Here is a 20,869-nt window from a genome sequence, read left to right on the forward strand (position 1 = left end):
AAATAGACAAAATAAAATAAGTGTGGAAGTGTGAAGAAAAAGTTGATAATCTTGTGATTGTGTGTTTAGAATTTTAAAAGTGGATAAATTAATGTCGCATATGATATGATAATTAAAAAGATTCCAGAGAAAAATGCTTAAAATGATTGGGGTACATGTGTCATCAACTTCCCATGCGAGTGTCACAGTCATTTATTGAAAACCTTATACAGGAAAGTACGTTATTTATAACATACTAGGTTATTACCCGGAAACCCGGGAAATGCTTCCTTGACTGGAGAAAGTTATTAATATACTTTTATTTATGATTAATATATACTTAAAATGATACAAAATGTATGATATATTAATATGTTAGCTATAGAGTTATAAAGTTGCTCTGCCATCTAAACAATTATCTATCTAAAAAAGTGTATTCTCTCTCGTCCAAACTTCGCTTACCAAATGTAGTTTTTTTTTCAACGTGAGCCAGGTTTTTTTTAAAAGGCCAACATAATATCATTAAAGCTTTGGATCTTTAACGTGATAGTATTGTTTTTATAACCGACTAATCATAATTTACTTTACTCATCTACCTGAAGTAGAGTTAGCTTTATATATTAAATTGCTTTGACAATTCTTAAAGCTTTGGATCCACATCTGAGATGGATGTCGGGTCCGCTTGTAACGATTTGTATACCTTCAAGCTGATATCATCTTCTAGTAAAGTTTTGATGATTTTAAAGTAGAGTGCTACCTCCAATGTTTCACCGGTTCTTGAAGATGTCAAAGTGTTGAATCTAGTGGAGTTGCATACTGTTGATGCAACAAATACTAGACCGAGGATGGTAGCTGAGGTGGTTAGGCAAAAGGGCTGAAGGGTTCAGTTTTGCCTAACGCAGGTCGCGGGGTCCCTCCACGTTTGCAAAACGTGGAAGGAGGTTCACTAGTATGTAATTGTTATTTGCTTTGAAGTTCTTTCTCCGAGGCAAGCTCGAATCCAGAAAAGAAAGAAAATAGAACGAGTGTGTGGTGAATGTGATGAAGAGTAACTTGGAAGTGAGCAAGTACTCTATGAATGACCAGAGATGAGGGAATCTTTCTCTGTTTCGGAATGTCTTTGGAGTGAAATGAGTTGTCTTCTTATAGGGGAAGACATCTCCTAAAATGATATGTACAAGACTAGTGGAACCTGTTTGCAATGGAGGGTTTCCCCATTTGGGGTTGAAGGCTTTGGACCCCTGGTTAATAGCGTGTATCCGTGCAGACCTGCTCTGATTTTGTGGGCGTGAGTTGGTGAGACGAGTTCTCAGATGTGATTGATTACTGTTCCTCGCTTTTCTCACTTTACAGCTTTTCATCCGGTGAACCTTTCAACCTTTTAAGCATTTGCATATTTAGTCATCTTATTTAATCTTGGGCTACCCCCGTCATCAGCCCCCCAAGTCAGAGGTTTTTGGGGTAGTATGCTCAAAGACTTCTGACTTTTATGCATATGTTTTGTTATTTAAAGGTTTCAAGGGTTCGTTGCTTGGAGGTTTGAAAAGTTGAAGGCAGTTACTTTTTGAATTTTGAATTTTTGACAGTTGATTTGATTGATGTGTGTCAGGCGGCGGTTTTGCAGGAGATATTTATTTACCTTTATTACCCCTGTCCTAAATTCATATTTATTTTATACTTTGTAAACCTTTTCCATTTTTCTCACAATTCTTCCAAGTCTCTTCCTTCTCTGAGGTTAGTTTTCTTCTCCATTTTTCGTTTTTAGTTTCTTCACAAATGGGTGCTCTTAAAGATTTAGCAAAGTCATTCTCTCGAATGACACAAGAGGAAGTAGACTTGTTTTGTTTGGAATATGGTATTGATAAAAAATTTAACCCGACGGCCCCTGCTTGCGATGTTTCCGTTGACAAACCAAATCCTGGTTCGATTGCTTTGTATTGTCGTCATTTTCAATGGTCAAATCTTCGTTACCCTTTTTCTTTTTTCGTTTTGAACTTGCTTGAGTATTATCGCGTTTCTTTTGGGCAAGTTCATCCGAAGGGGATGGCTAGGGTTTTGCACTTTGAAGTTTTGTGTCGTGCTCTTGGATACGATCCTTCTTTGTTGCTCTTCCGGAGGTTTTTTCGTTTGGCCAAGAATGGTGACTGGTTCACCTTTGAGACATCAAAGGTTGATACTTGTCTTATTTCATCCATGGTTACAACACTTGGGTCCTGGAAGGATCGATTTTTCTGGGTTTCTGAGTCTATCGTTCCTTTCAAAATGGTGTGGAGGCATCCGGATGCTGTTCTTAATGATCCGAAGCCTTCTGAATCTGAGTTGAACGATGCTTTTCTTACAGCCATTCGGGGGTGCCCTTCGAGGGTTCGTCCCTTCCCCGAACATTTGTTAGTGCTTTTAGGGGTTAGTAATATTTGGGGGAAAGCCGATCGGGATCCGGTGCTAATGAGAAATAGCTGGTTTTGCGGAGAAGGAAGCAGCGTGGCGGAAGGAGGTTAGTGTTTTGAAGAAGATGCACGATATCGAGATGGATGACTTGAAGAAGAGTTTTGAGGCTAACTTGCTGAAGTTAAAAGCTGACCGGGAGGCCTTGGCTGTTCAGCAACAGGCTTTTCGTGAAGAAAAAGAAGGGTTGAAAGCTTCGGTTGGCCAAGTTACTGCGGACAATCAGTGGTTGATTGAGCATGGTTTCCAGCAGGTTGTCACTTACCTTTTACATTCCAAGGAGTTTAACTCTGCCCTTGGTGATGTTTATACTAAGCTTCTGAACCTGGGGAAACATCAAGGCCTTACTGCTGGTTACAAGCTTCATGAGTCTGGACAACCCTTAGAGAAATCACCTATGTTTCGCCCCGAGGCTTCTGATATTTTCAAAGGCTCTGTTGAGCAGATGGAGAGGCTAACCTACCCTTACATTCATGAAGTTTCTTCTTGCTTTGGTAAGCCTTTATCTGTTTTACAGGATTTGAAACCTGAGGGGTTGAATGAGAAGGTGTGTGCTGAGGTGTTGGGTTCCCTTTCAAGGAAGAGGTCTTACTCTGGGGATAGCGATGATACCCTCTCAAGTCTGCCTGATGCTTCAAAAGATGCTGGTTTAGAGGCCTCCGCGGTTGGTGGTGATGAGGCCAAGAAGACTAAGAAAGCCAAGAAGTCCAAAGCTGAAGGTTCCAAGCCTTCTGCTACCTGATGTTTATTCGTAGCTTTCTTAGCAAACACTTTATGTCTGTAATATCTTTAACAATATTAGGTTTCTAGGAACCCTTAAGGTTCCTGTTGGTGGTTTGTTAGGCCTATATGGCCGTTTGAACACTAGTTTCTCTTGCAAGTTACTAGGACTTGCTTTAACTTTTTCTGAAGGTCTTTGATGGCCTTCCTAATTATGGTATGATGGTTGCTATGTTGTTTGTGTTATGCTTGTTTACTTGTTTTGCTTGGTTTGTTTTGTGGGTTTTCAACCCTTCAAGCCTTTTGTGTAGCTGTTTTGGGTTAAAGTCTTTAACCTTTCGAGCTTGTTTTCTGTTGGCTTGAAATCTTGATAGCTTTTGGTTTGGTTTACATGTTTTATTGATGGGTTTGCTCATTTTTGTCAGTTATTTTTATTTTCTGGTCTTGTCTTTGTTGAGTTTACTTTGTCTTTATGTTTTTTACACTTTAAAGGGTTCAGTGCTGCAGACACTTTACCTTAGTGTTTATTAACAACGAGACGTAGTATCTATCCTTTTCATCATTTCTTTGTAATTTACTTGATTTCGTAAGTCTATTTGTTGATTATGTTTCTAAGACTTAAGGAACGATTGGTGTAGGCTGTTCAAACCTGTCTATGAGACATTATTGTTTTTTCTTAATAAATCTCATGGAGTTGTATTGATTTAGGAACTCACCCCTTATATAGGCTCATTCAACCCTTGAACCTATTGAGCGATATGGCCTGGGAGCTCATCCCCTTACATGGCCCTTGCCATGGAGTTTTTTGCTAGGTTCTCAACCTGATATTAGGATAGAAAGACAAGTTTGATAAATCAACTTCATTCATTCAAGCAGTATCTGCTTTTACAAAAGGTTTTCATTTTGATACAAACCAAACTCTTTAAACATAGAACTTTCTCAACGTTTTTCCGTTCCAGTGCCTTGGAAGCCTTTTGCCTTCTGTGTCTGCTAGCTTGTAGGATCCGCCCTTGTGTGCTTCTAGGATGGTATATGGACCTTCCCATTTTGGGCCCAGCTTCCCTTGGTTTTCCTTTTTGCTAGCCTCGTTGTTCCTGAGGACTAGATCCCCTGGCTTGAATCGTTCATTCTTAACCTTCTTGTTGTAGTAGGCTTCCATCTTTTGTTTGTATTTGGCTTCTTGTATTGCCGCTTGATCTCGGGCTTCCTCTAGGAGTTGTAAGTTCAACATAGTCTCTTGTTGATTTACTTCGGGATCCATGTTGACAATTCGTTGGGTTACAACTCCTATTTCAGCAGGGATTACGGCCTCGGATCCAAATACCAAACTGTAAGGTGTTTTCTTGTGACTTGCTTTTTCTGTTGTTCTAATTGCCCATAAAACGCTAGGCAATTCTTCGAGCCAATTACTTTCATACCTCCCCAATCTTGTTTTGATGCCTTCCACGATGCTTCTGTTGGTCCTTTCAACCTGGCCGTTTGACTGCGGGTAAGCCACTGAGCTAAAGATCTGGTTGATCCTGTATTCCTTGCACCAAAGGCTGAAAGGTTTCTCGGCAAATTGTTTTCCATTATCGGTAACAATTACCCCCGGTAACCCATAGCGGCAGATGATATTCTCCCAAACAACGTCTATGACTTGCTTTCCTGTGATCTTGGCAAGGGGTTTAACCTCCGGCCACTTGCTGAAGTAGTCAATTGCTACCAATTGGAATTTAACTCCCCCTTTGCTTGGAGGGAATGGGCCGATAATGTCCATTCCCCATTTATGGAATGGCCATGCCGAGGTTATTGGAACCAGGTCATGTTTGGGACTTCTTGGGATTGGGGAATGGATTTGACAGGCATCACATTTCTTCAACTGTTCAACGGTGTCACGATGCATCGACGGCCAGAAGTATCCAAGGTTCATGAGCTTTGCAACTACCGACCTAGCTCCAAAATGAGCTCCACATATTCCTTCATGCACTTCCTTAATCAAATACTTGCTTTGTTCAGGACCCACACATCTTAGCAGGGGTGCAAGGTAACCTTTTTTTATAGAGGGTTTCTCCTTGCAACACGTATTGTCTTGCTTTGATTTTGACCCTTTCGGCTTCTGTTTGATCATTGGGTAGTTCATTATCTTGAAGGAATTTTTTGATGGGAGTCATCCAATTTGGATCTTCCTCGGTGACTACATCTTGCACTTCCAATTCATCAATCGACCGGGCCTTCAACACTTCAACCAACACCTTTTTTGTGAGGTGGGCGAATGTGAGGGATGCCAATTTGCTCAAGGCATCGGCCTTTTTGTTTTGGGACCTTGGAATCTGTTTAATGCTGCATGTTTGGAAGGTGTTCATTAACTCCTTGGATTTTTCTTTGTACCTTCTCATGTTGGGCTCTTTGGCGACATAGCTGTCATTAACTTGGCTTGATACGAGTAGTGAATCTGTGAACACTTCAAGCTTCTTGACTTTCATTTCTTTGGCCAGTCGTAGACCAGCGATCAATGCTTCGTATTCAGCCTCGTTATTGGTGGTCTGAAAATTAAAACGGAGAGCATATGTGAATTCTAGTCCCTCAGGGTTGATTAGGACTAAACCAGCTCCGGACCCTTCAACGCTTGAAGCCCCATCAGTGAATAATTTCCAGGCTTCAGAGTTGGAGGGTTCAGCGGTTGTGGTGTTTACTTCTTCAATTGTTTGGTTTGGGACTTCAACCAGGAAGTCGGCCAGGACCTGAGCTTTAATGGCTTTTCGTGGGACATAGGTGATGTTATGTTCACCTAGTTCCACTGCCCATTTTGCTAGTTTCCCCGAATTCTCAGGTTTTTCAAGCACATTCTTGACAGGTTGGTCAGTGACCACTTGTATAGGGTGTGCTTGGAAGTATCTCCTAAACCTTCTGGCTGTTTGAACCAGGGCTAGAGCGAGTTTTTCGAGAGGAGGGTATTTGTTTTCAGCTAGTTTTAGAGTTTTGCTGAAAAAATAAACGGGTACCTGAGCCTTGTCTCTTTCAATGGTGAGAACTGCACTGATGGCTTCGTCGGCAATTGAAAGGTACACCGATATGACCTCCCCAGTTTTTGGTGCCGCAATATCTGGTAGGGAAGCTAAGTGCTGCTTCATTTGATTGAAAGCTTCTTCAGCTTCATCGGTCCATCTGAAATCTTTTTTATCTGAGCAGTTCTTGAGCGTTTTGTAGAAGGGTAAGGACCTTTCGGCCAGTTTTGAGGTAAAACGCTTCAAGGCTGCAAGCTTCCCGTTTAAGCTTTCAACCTCCTTCTTGGTCCTTGGTGGCTTAGCTTCAAGGACAGCTTTCACTTTGTTAGGGTTGGCCTTGATACTTTGCTTTCCGACGATGTGACCCAAGAATTTTCCTTCATCGAATCCAAACGAGCATTTTTCCGGGTTGAGCTTCATGTTAATCTTTCTGAGGTTCTTGAAAGTTTCTTGGATATCATCAAGCATTTGATGTTCGGTTTTGCTCTTAATTACCAAGTCATCGACATATGCCTCCATGTTTCTACCGATTTGGTCTTCAAAGGCCTTATCGACGAGTCGTTGATAGGTGGCACCTGCATTTTTTAGGCCAAAAGGCATCTTTTGATAACAGAAGATACCTTTGTCCGTGTGGAAAGCTGTCTTTTCTTCATCCTCCTTCTTCATGAGGATTTGGTGATAACCTTTGTATGCATCAAGAAAGCATTTAAACGAATATCCCGTGAGGGAATCGACTTTGAGATCAATTTCCGGCAGCGGGTAACAATCTTTGGGACACGCTTTGTTAAGATCTTTAAAATCTATACACATTCTCCAAGAGTTGTCCGGTTTTTTGACCATAACAGGATTTGCAATCCATGATTGGTACTTGACCTCCCGGAGAATTCCCGCTGATACAAGCTTTTCAACCTCTTGGCATGCTGCCAGGCTTCTCTCGGGTGCCAGGCTTCTTTTCTTTTGGACCACCGGTTTGACATCCGGTGGTATTCTTAACTCGTGCTCAGCAATGTTTCGGGGGATCCCAGTCATATCTTCAGGGCACCAAGCGAACACATCACTGTGATGTTTCAGCAGCTTTTCAAGGTACGAAAGAGTCTCCTTGGAGAGGTTGGGGTTGACCCTTATTCGCTGCTCAGGGTATTTAGGGTTTATGACTAACCCTTGTTGTGTTTTTCACCGTTTGCACTTTCACCCTCGATCATGTAAGCTTCCTGAGAAGGTTGAAGGGTTGCAATCCCTCTTTCAGTAGGGAATTTGACTGTGCCATGGCCGACAGACACTGCCATGTAAAATGCACATTGTCCGGGCCTCCCTATGATTACGTCATAGTTTGAAGGGATGTTGATAACCACAAAGGTTAGCGATCGGGTTCTTTCTTTCAATCCCTCGCTGAAACGAATATCAAGGGTTATCTGCCCCAAAGGCTTCAAGGTTATATCGGCGATACCTTTTATGGAGGCTCCGGAAGGTAGAAGCCTTGAACGTTCCTCGTTACTTAAACGGTTGAAGAATTTTTCGAACATGACCTCAGTGGCTGCTCCTGTGTCTATGTATGCTTTACATGTTTGTAGTGTACCCACGGTGGCTTCAACCACAAGGGGACTGGGAAGTGGGTCTTTCCTTGTTGGGGGAAAGCAGACACACTGAAGCTCCCAGTCTTCCAACCGCTGCTTCTTATGAGGAACCTTTTCATCAGAATACACCATATTTACTTCCTTTCCTTTGCCTTCAGCCATCTTGTCTCGAACCCCTTTTACCAGATGAGCGAGCTCTCCTGACTTGACAGCCTCTTCAATTCTCTTTTTTAGTTGGAAGCAATCATTGGTGTGATGTCCCTTTTCTTCATGGAACTCACAGAATTGCGTGGAGTTCTCATTTTTTCTGCTTTTGGGGAGAGGCTTGGGAGGTCTAAAGTTTTGTTTGACTTCTTCTGTTGCCAGGATTTCTTGAGGGTTTTGGTGAGGGGAGTGAAACTCATGCCTTTATCTCTGCCTGAAGGGTTTCGACCTTCAACCCTTCGAGGGTCTGAACCCTTTGGGCGCCTGTCATAAGAGTTGAAGTTTCCTCTTTTTCTGGCTGGGCTGTTGCTTCGCCAGCCAGACCCTCTTTTCCTTTGTTCCTTGATATCTACAGCCTCCTCTCCCCGAATGTGAGCTTCGGCCCTTTCAAGGGCTTCTTCCAAGGTTTTGGGTAGAGATTTGTTGAAATCTCGTGTGAGGTATTTAGAGGTTATGGCATTCATAAAGCCGGCCACTCTCATTTTCTCGTCAGCCCCCACATAGGTTAGTCCTTCTTTCTTGTATCGTTCAATGAATGCCCGAAGACTTTCATCGTCGCGTTGTTTTATCTGGAAGATTACTGTTGCGTCCTTGACGTATCGCCTTTGTTGGGAGAAGTTTGCCAGAAAACCTCTGCTGAGATCATCAAAGCTTCGAATGCTTTGGGCAGGTAGGTCGTTGAACCAGATCCTGGCGGATCCAACAAGAGTCTGCATGAACATTAGGCAACATTCAGCATTTGACCATTTTTCTATTCGAGCAGCACCAGTGAAGATCTGGAGGTGATCCTCGGGATCTTCAGTCCTATCATACGTTCTTATGTGGGTTGGCATCTTGATTTTTGATTGAAAATGTGACAACCCGTACTCTAGACTTATCTTGTGTAACGTTATATGCTCACGGGAACTATATTACTTGAATGAATTCATGATATGTTATATGAATGTTGTGTGTTACGTGGTTATGTGATTGCGAGACTTGTTGATTAAACCGAATAGTATTTGATTTCACAAAACCCACTCGGTCCATTTAGTGGACTCGAGACCATGAGATCGCCCAAGTGGGGTTTCGGCCCACTTCCCTTCACACGTATATATATACACACATTACCTTTAGGGTTTGAGTTTTACAAACTTAGCAATCAAGAACACACACACACCGAACGCTCTCTCTCTCTCGATCGGAACCCAAGGCAGCCGACCCTCTCAAGTCTCGAAGTTCCTTGTAATCGGATCATCCCTCGTGCACACACTCTAGAATCGGTTAGTGTTTATGGTTGGTTGCTTATACATGATGTTATACGGTTTCATGTTTGGTGATGTTTCTTGCATGATAATCTAGGGCTATTGTATGTGATTGATGATGTTCATGTAATCGGCCCATGTATAGATCTGATAGTGTTGGTATAGCTTGAACGGATTGTTAATCATATTACCGGATGTAATTACACTCAGGCTAGGGTGCATGCTAGTTAGAATCGGCTGGTTTGATAATCCGATTGTATGTTTATTTGATTTAGTTGCTACTGTTCTTGATGATAATATGAATGTTCTTGAATACTATCCATATGTTCGATTAGGGTTCATAGAGTTTATGTAAATATGTAGCTAAAGACTCTATTTGATCGATAATTGCCATGTTTTGGAACTGTTAATTATCATGCTTGATCTGTTTCCGAAACTGATGAATCTGTTTGCTGAAATCACGGATTAGTTGTTATTGTTATTTAAGGAATTCAGGAAAGCTGTTACACGCATGGTTGCGACTCAGATTGCGAGTCGGGAACCCACAGTCTCGACTCGAGACCACAACGACATCAGCCGCAATCATGGTTGCGAGTCCCGTTGCGACTCGTAACCGGACCATGATGAACCGAGACCAGCCATTGCGACTCGCAACCTACTGTTGCGACTCGTAATCTCCTGATGTGACTCGTAACTCGGTTGCGACTCGAGATCCCCGTCGCGACTCGAGACCACCTTTGCACGTATACTGTGTTGGGCTTTCACTGTCACGAGCCCAATCAGTTGGGCCAAATAATTGAACTTATGACTGCATGTTATTGGACTGTTTTCATAATTGCTATTGGACTGCTTATCTGGTTGGACTGATATGTTGTTATGGGCTATTAGTGTCATTGGGCCGGGTTATGGTTGGGCCGAACACTTAGATTGTTTATCGGATTGCTGTTACGTGTACATGTTTACCATGATCCTTGCATGCTTGCAACGTGTTAACTTATGTGATACATACGTGCGATACTTGAACCAAACCTGACTTATGTGGTAACCCTGTTAGGACGTGGTTGACCACTGTTAGTTCAAGAACTCTCTTTCTCTTTGTGTATCTGCCGAGCAACCCAAGGTGAGTTCACACAGCCAAGGCATGGGGTTCCCAGGGTGGGAATGGGATTGAATAAAATATACGTACATGCTTAGTTAACGGAACATAATGATATGAGTCCTCAGGGTGAGGGTGGTAAATGATGAGATACAGCTAGACTAGTATACCTTCTTGAACTGATCTTCGCACACACGCCAGGGATTGGCTGCGATATTATGACTAATCTTCGCACACATGCCTCAGGAAGGCTGCGAACTACACATACTAAAACTTCGCACACATGCCAGGGTGGCCAGCGATACAAATATACATAGTCTAGAATACTTGAGAACTTTCCCTAATCTTCGCATACATGCCGAAAGGGCCTGCGATACGAACCAATACTATACATGAACAATGAACGAACTTATACGATGCATGATTAGATGCACGAACGCAATGCTTGCTATACTATTCTATTACTGAACTTACTTTCTGTGAACTCGCTCAACTAGTTGTTGACTCTCTGCTGCATGCCTTGCAGGACTTTAGGTACTTTATGGAGCTTGCACAGGGAGGAGCAGGTCGTTGTGGGCAAAGGATCGTGAATACTATTTTAACACTTATGATGATTCATACATTAATGTTATTGTTTGGGTTACTTAAATGCTTCCGCTATACTTAACTACATTATACGTTCAATATGATTGGTGGTTAAGATCCTGGTCAGTCACGCCTCCAAGCGGTGATACTCCGCGTGTGGATTTTGGGGGTGTGACAGATTGGTATCAGAGCCATTGGTTATAGAGAACTAGGTTTTAATATGGGAAAACATTATTATTAAAACCAGACTATAACCAGAACAGTGCTCTCAACGATCCACAACGACGCTTCGCTCCACGTGCAAGACTCGACATCCTAGGTAATAAGGTTTATGTTTATTGCCTGTTTGCTAGAACTGCTTAGAACTTTGCTCGCATTACGCTTAGATACACATGCTTTGATTACATGAGAACACCTACGTGCTTACACTTTTCTGTCATCGCCCTACTCGCGAACCACTCTCATTTACGTTACTTTTACTATGAAGATCATGTCTGGAAGGATTAACATGACTCAAGCCCAGCTAGAGGCTCTCGTTCAAGCTCAAGTTGCTGCGGCACTTGCAGCTGCTCAAGCAGGTAGTATACCCTGTAGACATAACTTACGCTAGGATCCTTAGATCCTACATTCCTAAGCTAGCTCTTGTATTTAAACTTTGCCCTATTCGTACACAATAGGTCAACCAGCGCAGCAAGTTTGCACCTTTAAGAACTTCATGGACTGTCGTCCAAATTCCTTCAGCGGCACAGAGGGGGCAGTGGGACTCCTCCATTGGTTTGAAAAGTTAGAATCGGTATTCGAAATGTGCGAGTGCCCTGAGGCTCGCAAGGTCAAATTTGCCACCGGTACTTTGGAAGGAATAGCATTGACTTGGTGGAACGCCCAAGTTCAAATCTTAGGGTTGGCAGCTGCTAACGCCACACCCTGGAACGACTTTAAGGAACTCATCAAGCGTGAGTATTGTACGCGTGAAGACATTCACAAGCTGGAAGACGAGCTGTATAATCTGAAAATGACTGGGTCAGAGATCGAAGCGTATACGAAACGGTCGAATGAGCTGGCCGTTCTGTGTCCAACTATGGTGGACCCTCCATACAAGCGCATTGAGATGTATCTCAAGGGATTGGCGCCAGAGATTCAGAGCCACGTGACGTCGGCTAACCTCGAAAACATCCAGGAAATTCAGCGCCTCGCTCATCGCATCACCGACCAGGCAGTGGATCAGAATAAACTGCCTAAGCGTGTCAACGCTACTGCTACAGTCACTCCAGCTGCCACTTCTACTACACCCAGCGACAACAAACGGAAATGGGATGGGGATTCCGTTCAGCCTCAAGCACAGCAGCGCAGAACGAATGACTACCAGAATCCGAGTCAGCAATCATCTGGCAATCAGGAGCAGAGTGGATACAGGGGAGTACACCCACTATGTAACAAGTGTAACAAGCACCACAGTGGAAGGTGTCGCAAGGAACGTTGCCAGAGATGTTTCAAGATAGGGCACGAAGCCAAAGACTGCAGGAGCTCACGACCTGCAAACCAGAACCAGCAACTTCCACCACCAGTTCCTCAGAACCCACAGCAGCAGCAGCCACAGCGTGGAAATCGGGGATGTTTCCAGTGTGGGGCAGAAGGTCATTACAAGCGCGACTGCCCGCAGTTGAACCAGAATCAGAACCACAACAATAACCAGGGCAATGGGAACAACAACAACAACAACAACAACAACAATGGCAACGAGGCAAGAGGTCGAGCTTTCGTGTTAGGACAAGGAGACGCTGTGAACAATCTTTGAATTTGTAACTCGTTTTGGGATTTTCTTTATTATGTCTCTGTTACTCAAACAAAGTTTGGTTTGAACATCAGTCGTATTGGGTTTTATGGATTATTTTAACTACTATACTTTATGTTTGCTTTGATGGATGGTTTGATATTTTTGAACGCACCTGCCGTATTTAAGAACCTTATGAACAGGGTGTGCAAACCCTACCTAGCCAAGTTCGTCATAGTATTCGTGAAGTCCACTTCTTAGGCCACGTAGTACGCAAGGATGGAATTCGTGTCGATCCATCCAAGGTAGACTCAACCAGAAACTGACCTGCACCACGTACTACAGACAGTTTACGCAGGGATTTCTCGGAGATTGCTCAGCCACTCACGCTACTGACACAGAAGGGTGTCACCTATTGCTGGGGAGAGCCCCAGGAGACTGCTTTTCAGCGCGATAAGGTTATCGCTTACGCCTTTCGTCAACTCAAGATTCATGAACGGAACTACACGACGCACGATTTAGAGCTGGGAGCTGATGTGTTCGCGCTTAAGATATGGCGACACTACCTGTACGGTACCAGGTGCACGATTTACACCGATCACAGGAGTCTCGAGCATATCCTTAAGCAGAAGGATTTAAGCATGCGTCAACGACGATGGGTCGAGTTACTTAACGACTACGAATGCGCTATCAAGTACCATCCAGGCAAGGTCAATGTTGTGACAGACGTCCTCAGTCGGAAGGACACTCTACCTCAGCGCGTGCGAGCGCTACAACTTACGATTCAGTCTAGCCTTCCAGCATAGATACGAACTGCTCAGATAGAAGCACTGAAACCCGAAAACGTCAAGGTTGAAGCCTTACGCGGCTCACGACAACAAATGGGACAGAAGGCAGAAGGCGCCTACTATGTAACGGGGCGTATTTGGGTCCCACTTTACGACGGTCTACGCGAACTTGAGATGGATGAAGCTCACAAGTCTCATTACTCGGTACATCCAGGGTCGGATAAAATGTACCACGACATCAGCACTACTTATTGGTGGCCTAGTGTGAAGGCCCACATCGCTACGTACGTTGGAAAATGTTTGACCTGTGCGAGAGTCAAGGTTGAATATCAGAAACCAGCTGGTCTACTTCAGCAGCCTAAGATACCGCAATGGAAATGGGAAGAAATTTCCATGGATTTTGTTACAGGCTTACCTAGATCTCAGCGTGGGAACGATACAATATGGGTCATAGTTGATCGACTCACCAAGTCTGCACACTTCCTGCCGATTAAGGAAACGGACAAGTTCTCCACTCTCGCAGACGTCTATCTTAAAGAAGTTGTTTCGAGGCACGGAGTGCCCACCTCTATTATTTCGGATCGCGATGCACGATTCACGTCAGAACTATGGCAAGCGATGCATAAATCTTTCGGCTCACGATTAGACATGAGCACAGCTTACCACCCTCAGACGGATGGGCAGTCTGAGCGAACGATCCAAACACTTGAAGACATGCTTAGGGCATGCGTTATAGACTTCGGCAACGGCTGGGAAAAACACCTCCCTTTGGTAGAGTTCTCGTATAATAACAGTTACCATACCAGCATTCAAGCCGCTCCATTCGAGGCATTGTACGGACGTAAATGCCGGTCACCTCTCTGTTGGGCAGAGGTGGGGGATAGTCAGATTACGGGTCCAGAGATTGTAGTGGACGCCACAGAAAAGATAGCACAGATACGGCAACGCATGGCGGCAGCACGCGACCGTCAGAAAGCCTACGCGGACAAGCGTAGAAAGCCCTTGGAATTTGAGGTCGGAGACCGGGTTTTATTGAAAGTTTCACCCTGGAAGGGTGTGGTACGTTTTGGCAAACGGGGCAAACTGAATCCGCGGTACGTCGGACCATTCGAAATCTTAGAAAAGATTGGCAAGGTAGCCTACAAGTTGAACCTACCAGCTGAACTCGGAGCAGTTCACAATGTCTTTCACGTATCAAACTTAAAGAAGTGCCTATCAGATGAAAACCTCATCATTCCTTTTAAGGAACTTACTATCGACGAGCGGTTGCAGTTCGTCGAGGAACCAGTAGAAATCACGGACCGGGATGTGAAGGTCCTCAAACACAAGAGAATCCCTCTTGTCCGAGTTCGTTGGAACTCCAAACGTGGCCCAGAGTACACCTGGGAACGCGAAGACAGAATGACAGGAAAGTACCCCCAGTTATTCGAAACCAATGTTACCACTACTGAGGCTGAAGCTACTACTTCGGAATTTCGGGACGAAATTCCAGATCAACGGGGGGAGGATGTGACACCCCAGGAAAACCAGTGAACGATCGAACTTACCTAGCTTCCTCAGTGAGTGCATACCAAATTTCGGGATGAAATTTCCAATTAGTTGGGGATAATGTGACAACCCGTACTCTAGACTTATCTTGTGTAACGTTATATGCTCACGGGAACTATATTACTTGAATGAATTCATGATATGTTATATGAATGTTGTGTGTTACGTGGTTATGTGATTGCGAGACTTGTTGATTAAACCGAATAGTATTTGATTTCACAAAACCCACTCGGTCCATTTAGTGGACTCGAGACCATGAGATCGCCCAAGTGGGGTTTCGGCCCACTTCCCTTCACACGTATATATATACACACATTACCTTTAGGGTTTGAGTTTTACAAACTTAGCAATCAAGAACACACACACACCGAACGCTCTCTCTCTCGATCGGAACCCAAGGCAGCCGACCCTCTCAAGTCTCGAAGTTCCTTGTAATCGGATCATCCCTCGTGCACACACTCTAGAATCGGTTAGTGTTTATGGTTGGTTGCTTATACATGATGTTATACGGTTTCATGTTTGGTGATGTTTCTTGCATGATAATCTAGGGCTATTGTATGTGATTGATGATGTTCATGTAATCGGCCCATGTATAGATCTGATAGTGTTGGTATAGCTTGAACGGATTGTTAATCATATTACCGGATGTAATTACACTCAGGCTAGGGTGCATGCTAGTTAGAATCGGCTGGTTTGATAATCCGATTGTATGTTTATTTGATTTAGTTGCTACTGTTCTTGATGATAATATGAATGTTCTTGAATACTATCCATATGTTCGATTAGGGTTCATAGAGTTTATGTAAATATGTAGCTAAAGACTCTATTTGATCGATAATTGCCATGTTTTGGAACTGTTAATTATCATGCTTGATCTGTTTCCGAAACTGATGAATCTGTTTGCTGAAATCACGGATTAGTTGTTATTGTTATTTAAGGAATTCAGGAAAGCTGTTACACGCATGGTTGCGACTCAGATTGCGAGTCGGGAACCCACAGTCTCGACTCGAGACCACAACGACATCAGCCGCAATCATGGTTGCGAGTCCCGTTGCGACTCGTAACCGGACCATGATGAACCGAGACCAGCCATTGCGACTCGCAACCTACTGTTGCGACTCGTAATCTCCTGATGTGACTCGTAACTCGGTTGCGACTCGAGATCCCCGTCGCGACTCGAGACCACCTTTGCACGTATACTGTGTTGGGCTTTCACTGTCACGAGCCCAATCAGTTGGGCCAAATAATTGAACTTATGACTGCATGTTATTGGACTGTTTTCATAATTGCTATTGGACTGCTTATCTGGTTGGACTGATATGTTGTTATGGGCTATTAGTGTCATTGGGCCGGGTTATGGTTGGGCCGAACACTTAGATTGTTTATCGGATTGCTGTTACGTGTACATGTTTACCATGATCCTTGCATGCTTGCAACGTGTTAACTTATGTGATACATACGTGCGATACTTGAACCAAACCTGACTTATGTGGTAACCCTGTTAGGACGTGGTTGACCACTGTTAGTTCAAGAACTCTCTTTCTCTTTGTGTATCTGCCGAGCAACCCAAGGTGAGTTCACACAGCCAAGGCATGGGGTTCCCAGGGTGGGAATGGGATTGAATAAAATATACGTACATGCTTAGTTAACGGAACATAATGATATGAGTCCTCAGGGTGAGGGTGGTAAATGATGAGATACAGCTAGACTAGTATACCTTCTTGAACTGATCTTCGCACACACGCCAGGGATTGGCTGCGATATTATGACTAATCTTCGCACACATGCCTCAGGAAGGCTGCGAACTACACATACTAAAACTTCGCACACATGCCAGGGTGGCCAGCGATACAAATATACATAGTCTAGAATACTTGAGAACTTTCCCTAATCTTCGCATACATGCCGAAAGGGCCTGCGATACGAACCAATACTATACATGAACAATGAACGAACTTATACGATGCATGATTAGATGCACGAACGCAATGCTTGCTATACTATTCTATTACTGAACTTACTTTCTGTGAACTCGCTCAACTAGTTGTTGACTCTCTGCTGCATGCCTTGCAGGACTTTAGGTACTTTATGGAGCTTGCACAGGGAGGAGCAGGTCGTTGTGGGCAAAGGATCGTGAATACTATTTTAACACTTATGATGATTCATACATTAATGTTATTGTTTGGGTTACTTAAATGCTTCCGCTATACTTAACTATATTATACGTTCAATATGATTGGTGGTTAAGATCCTGGTCAGTCACGCCTCCAAGCGGTGATACTCCGCGTGTGGATTTTGGGGGTGTGACAGAAAATCATAATCGGCTATCTGCCTTGAGAAGCATGAAAGGTTGCTTGGCTTGTAAGGTTTAGCCAAGTCTTCTTCAGGTCTTGTATCCACATTGTGACTATTGCCATGATTCCCTTGAGCGGCTAACACTTGATTAATGAAGTGTTGCCATGGGAAGTTGGCCATCATCTGGGACATCATGTTGGGTATGAGGTTGAAACCCTGAAGGCTTCCTGGACCAACTGAGCAGTTTACCCCGAGAGGGGTGCTAGCAACAGCACTTCGTGCTAAAGGGAGCACGGACAGAGCTTGCTCCCATGTGGTTGTTAAAGAAGCTGGATAGCTTGTTACCGGGGATTGTAGGAGCTGGTCAAGTGTTAGCTCATGTCCCAGAGGAGTGCCACTAGTACTTGGTTGGGAAGAGAAAATGGGATGGACCGTTGGATTTGTCATAGTGGATAGATAAGGATGAGGGTTTGAAGGGTTGCTAGGACCAGCCTCACTTCTTGTGGCAAAAGGAGGTTGGGGTGGTCCGGGAGACAGTGTTGGCTTAGGTTCGTCATAATCTAAACGAATTCTTACTCCTTTTTCCCTTTCTTTACTCACATGCTGGTTAAGAAGTGACCTTAACTCGAGAAAGTTATTAGCGACCCCCTCGGGGGTAAGTTCAACACGCGTTGGGGCGTCTGATACACCAACGTTGGGAGACGGAGCCCCAGATCTGGATGGGGTTGGCGTGTTGAAGGTAAGGAACTCGGGTGTACTCCCCGGAGTTGAAAACGGTGTTGTTATAGTTGTGTGAGCTTGGCCACTACCCGGGGTGGAGGTGTTAGGGATCTGGTTCACCTCTCCCGGGGATCCACTTTCTGACATGGTGTTTTTGAGTGAAGGGAGCTACACTACTAGGTCTTTTTTGAGAAGAAACAGCGGCGTAGCCCCACGGATGGCGCCAACTTGTTGATGCAACAAATACTAGACCGAGGATGGTAGCTGAGGTGGTTAGGCAAAAGGGCTGAAGGGTTCAGTTTTGCCTAACGCAGGTCGCGGGGTCCCTCCACGTTTGCAAAACGTGGAAGGAGGTTCACTAGTATGTAATTGTTATTTGCTTTGAAGTTCTTTCTCCGAGGCAAGCTCGAATCCAGAAAAGAAAGCAAATAGAACGAGTGTGTGGTGAATGTGATGAAGAGTAACTTGGAAGTGAGCAAGTACTCTATGAATGACCAGAGATGAGGGAATCTTTCTCTGTTTCGGAATGTCTTTGGAGTGAAATGAGCTGTCTTCTTATAGGGGAAGACATCTCCTAAAATGGTATGTACAAGACTAGTGGAACCTGTTTGCAATGGAGGGTTTCCCCTTTTGGGGTTGAAGGCTTTGGACCCCTGGTTAATAGTGTGTATCCGTGCAGACCTGCTCTGATTTTGTGGGCGTGAGTTGGTGAGACGAGTTCTCAGATGTGATTGATTACTGTTCCTCGCTTTTCTCACTTTACAGCTTTTCATCCGGTGAACCTTTCAACCTTTTAAGCATTTGCATATTTAGTCATCTTATTTAATCTTGGGCTACCCCCGTCATCACATACTATGAAAATAATAATAAAAAAATTTAGTTAAGCGATCGGTTCAGTGTAAATAAGTGAGTTCCAAGTTCCAAATCATAGCATGAACAGTTAAACGGTTAAAACTAAACCGTGAACCAAAACTATACATATTTAAAATTGGTCGAACCAGCTGACTTGCTTCAGTTAAGCAGTTTGGTTGGTGTTTGGTGACAAAAAAGCTTTAAACAATCATGATAATGAGTATCGGTACTAAACCGGTACCGGTACCGAATTTCCCATACCAAATTTTTTGGTATCAATTGGGTACCCACTTTTTAGCATTTTTGGTATCTATACTTTGGTACCAGTTCGGTACGGTATCAGTAACATACCGATTTTTACCTTCGAATACCGCACCATACCGGTACCCAATTTTGACGATTTTCGGTACTGGTATTTCATTTTCATACCGGTTCGATACGATACCGGTACCACGCTCATCCCTATGTTCGTTTACCTACATGTAGTTCATCCCATGAATATAGTTAACTTTATATGATAGTTTACCTACATGTAGTTCATCCCATGAATGTAGTTAACTTTAAGGAAGTGACCCACCATAGTAGTTGTAGCACTTTCTTACACAGTCCATTGAAACTAAAATCAACGATATTATGACAAAATTTTTAAAGTTTGGCTTATAACTAAGCATGTAAATGGGTCGAAGGTCACCCAAAGTGGTCTATGACTTTCAAGTACATAAATATCTTGTATGTTGTTTAACCACTTGCTGTTTCTCAATTACTAAACCAAATTACGAATAGATTAGGAATTTAGAAAACCTTAACTTTAAAGATCATTAAACTTACCTATAATCTGAATTCAGGTCAAATCATAAATCATGTAACACTATTTCAATTAGAACTAATAAAACCCACCCGCTTTCTTGATTGAACCACTAAAAAATGTAAAACAGCAACTACGAAGCGGTACTAAACTAAAAATCACAATAATTTCAAAAGGATAACGAACCTACAAAGGGGATGTTTTTGAACATCAGCATTCTAAAATCAATACTTTACTTTTGGGTTTGTTCTATGAAGAAAGCTATACCTGACCCATTACAACCCGCAATCACCACTTACTTTGAAGAAATCTCAGCGACACTTTTCTTAACTTCTTTTTTATTGCCCCCATCTTGAAACAACCATTGATTTCATTATTTTCTTCCACCTACATCATCAAGAAAAATAATAGTTAAAACAAATAATAACAAATAAGCAAATCAAGATCCTCATGTCTAATGATTAGTTTCAAATTAAGTTGAATATGTAACTGAAATTTTGGGATTAAACTTGAATTAATATTCAAAAGCATAAACTTGCAATCAATATTCACAACGCACCCATTCTACACAAGATTATTATGATATACCCGTTTTGAGTAAAAGTTTACCTGCAGAAGGCAGAGGAACACCAGTAGATGCAAAACCAACCAAATATAAAAAGTAGCTGCAAAACCAACCAAAAATTAAAAAAAAACAACTCCAAAAAAATTATAAAAAGTAAAAACAAAACAAATAACTATTAAAAACCATTAATGTTTGCACTGAAAACCAAACCACCACTGTCCGCCACAATTGTCAACCGTCACCACTCACCACCACAATCACCTTCTACCACCCCCTGAACTTATACCCACCGTTAATCACCATCATTGTTGGTGCAGTTGTCTGTCGACTACATCTTAGTTCGAGTCTTAGGCTAGGGCTGATTGTATAGTGAACGGAGTTTTGGATAGGTCCGCTTATAGGTCATATTAGGAGGTCCGCTTATAAGTCACCATATAGGTTCGCTTATATGACAATGATATAGGTCCGCTTATATGGACATGTCCATATAAGCGAACCCTGTTGTCTATATATAGGGGACCATATGAGCGGATCTAGGTGTGTGTTTTGAAGGTGTAACGGCGAAGCCCTGCCAATTTGTCTCCGGAACTTGTAAATTGTTAGCAGATTAATAAAAGAGACGTTAAATAGTGAAATCAAGCTATACGAAGACCGAATCAATGAATTCCGCCTCTGATTCAGTCTAAGCACT

General features: G+C 43.1%; 1 long non-coding RNA gene across 1 annotated transcript; it reads right to left on the reverse strand.

Annotated features, from left to right (window-relative positions):
- Positions 1–491: 491 nt before the first annotated feature.
- On the reverse strand, positions 492–20,415 carry LOC118483144. Its single transcript, XR_004869666.1, has 2 exons — positions 19,881–20,415; positions 492–795 (listed from the first exon to the last, which is right to left on the reverse strand). It is a non-coding gene; the product is annotated as an uncharacterized LOC118483144 (long non-coding RNA).
- Positions 20,416–20,869: the final 454 nt, after the last annotated feature.

The sequence above is a fragment of the Helianthus annuus genome, chromosome 10 (genome assembly GCF_002127325.2).
Source record: "Helianthus annuus cultivar XRQ/B chromosome 10, HanXRQr2.0-SUNRISE, whole genome shotgun sequence".
Classification (NCBI taxonomy): domain Eukaryota; kingdom Viridiplantae; phylum Streptophyta; class Magnoliopsida; order Asterales; family Asteraceae; genus Helianthus; species Helianthus annuus.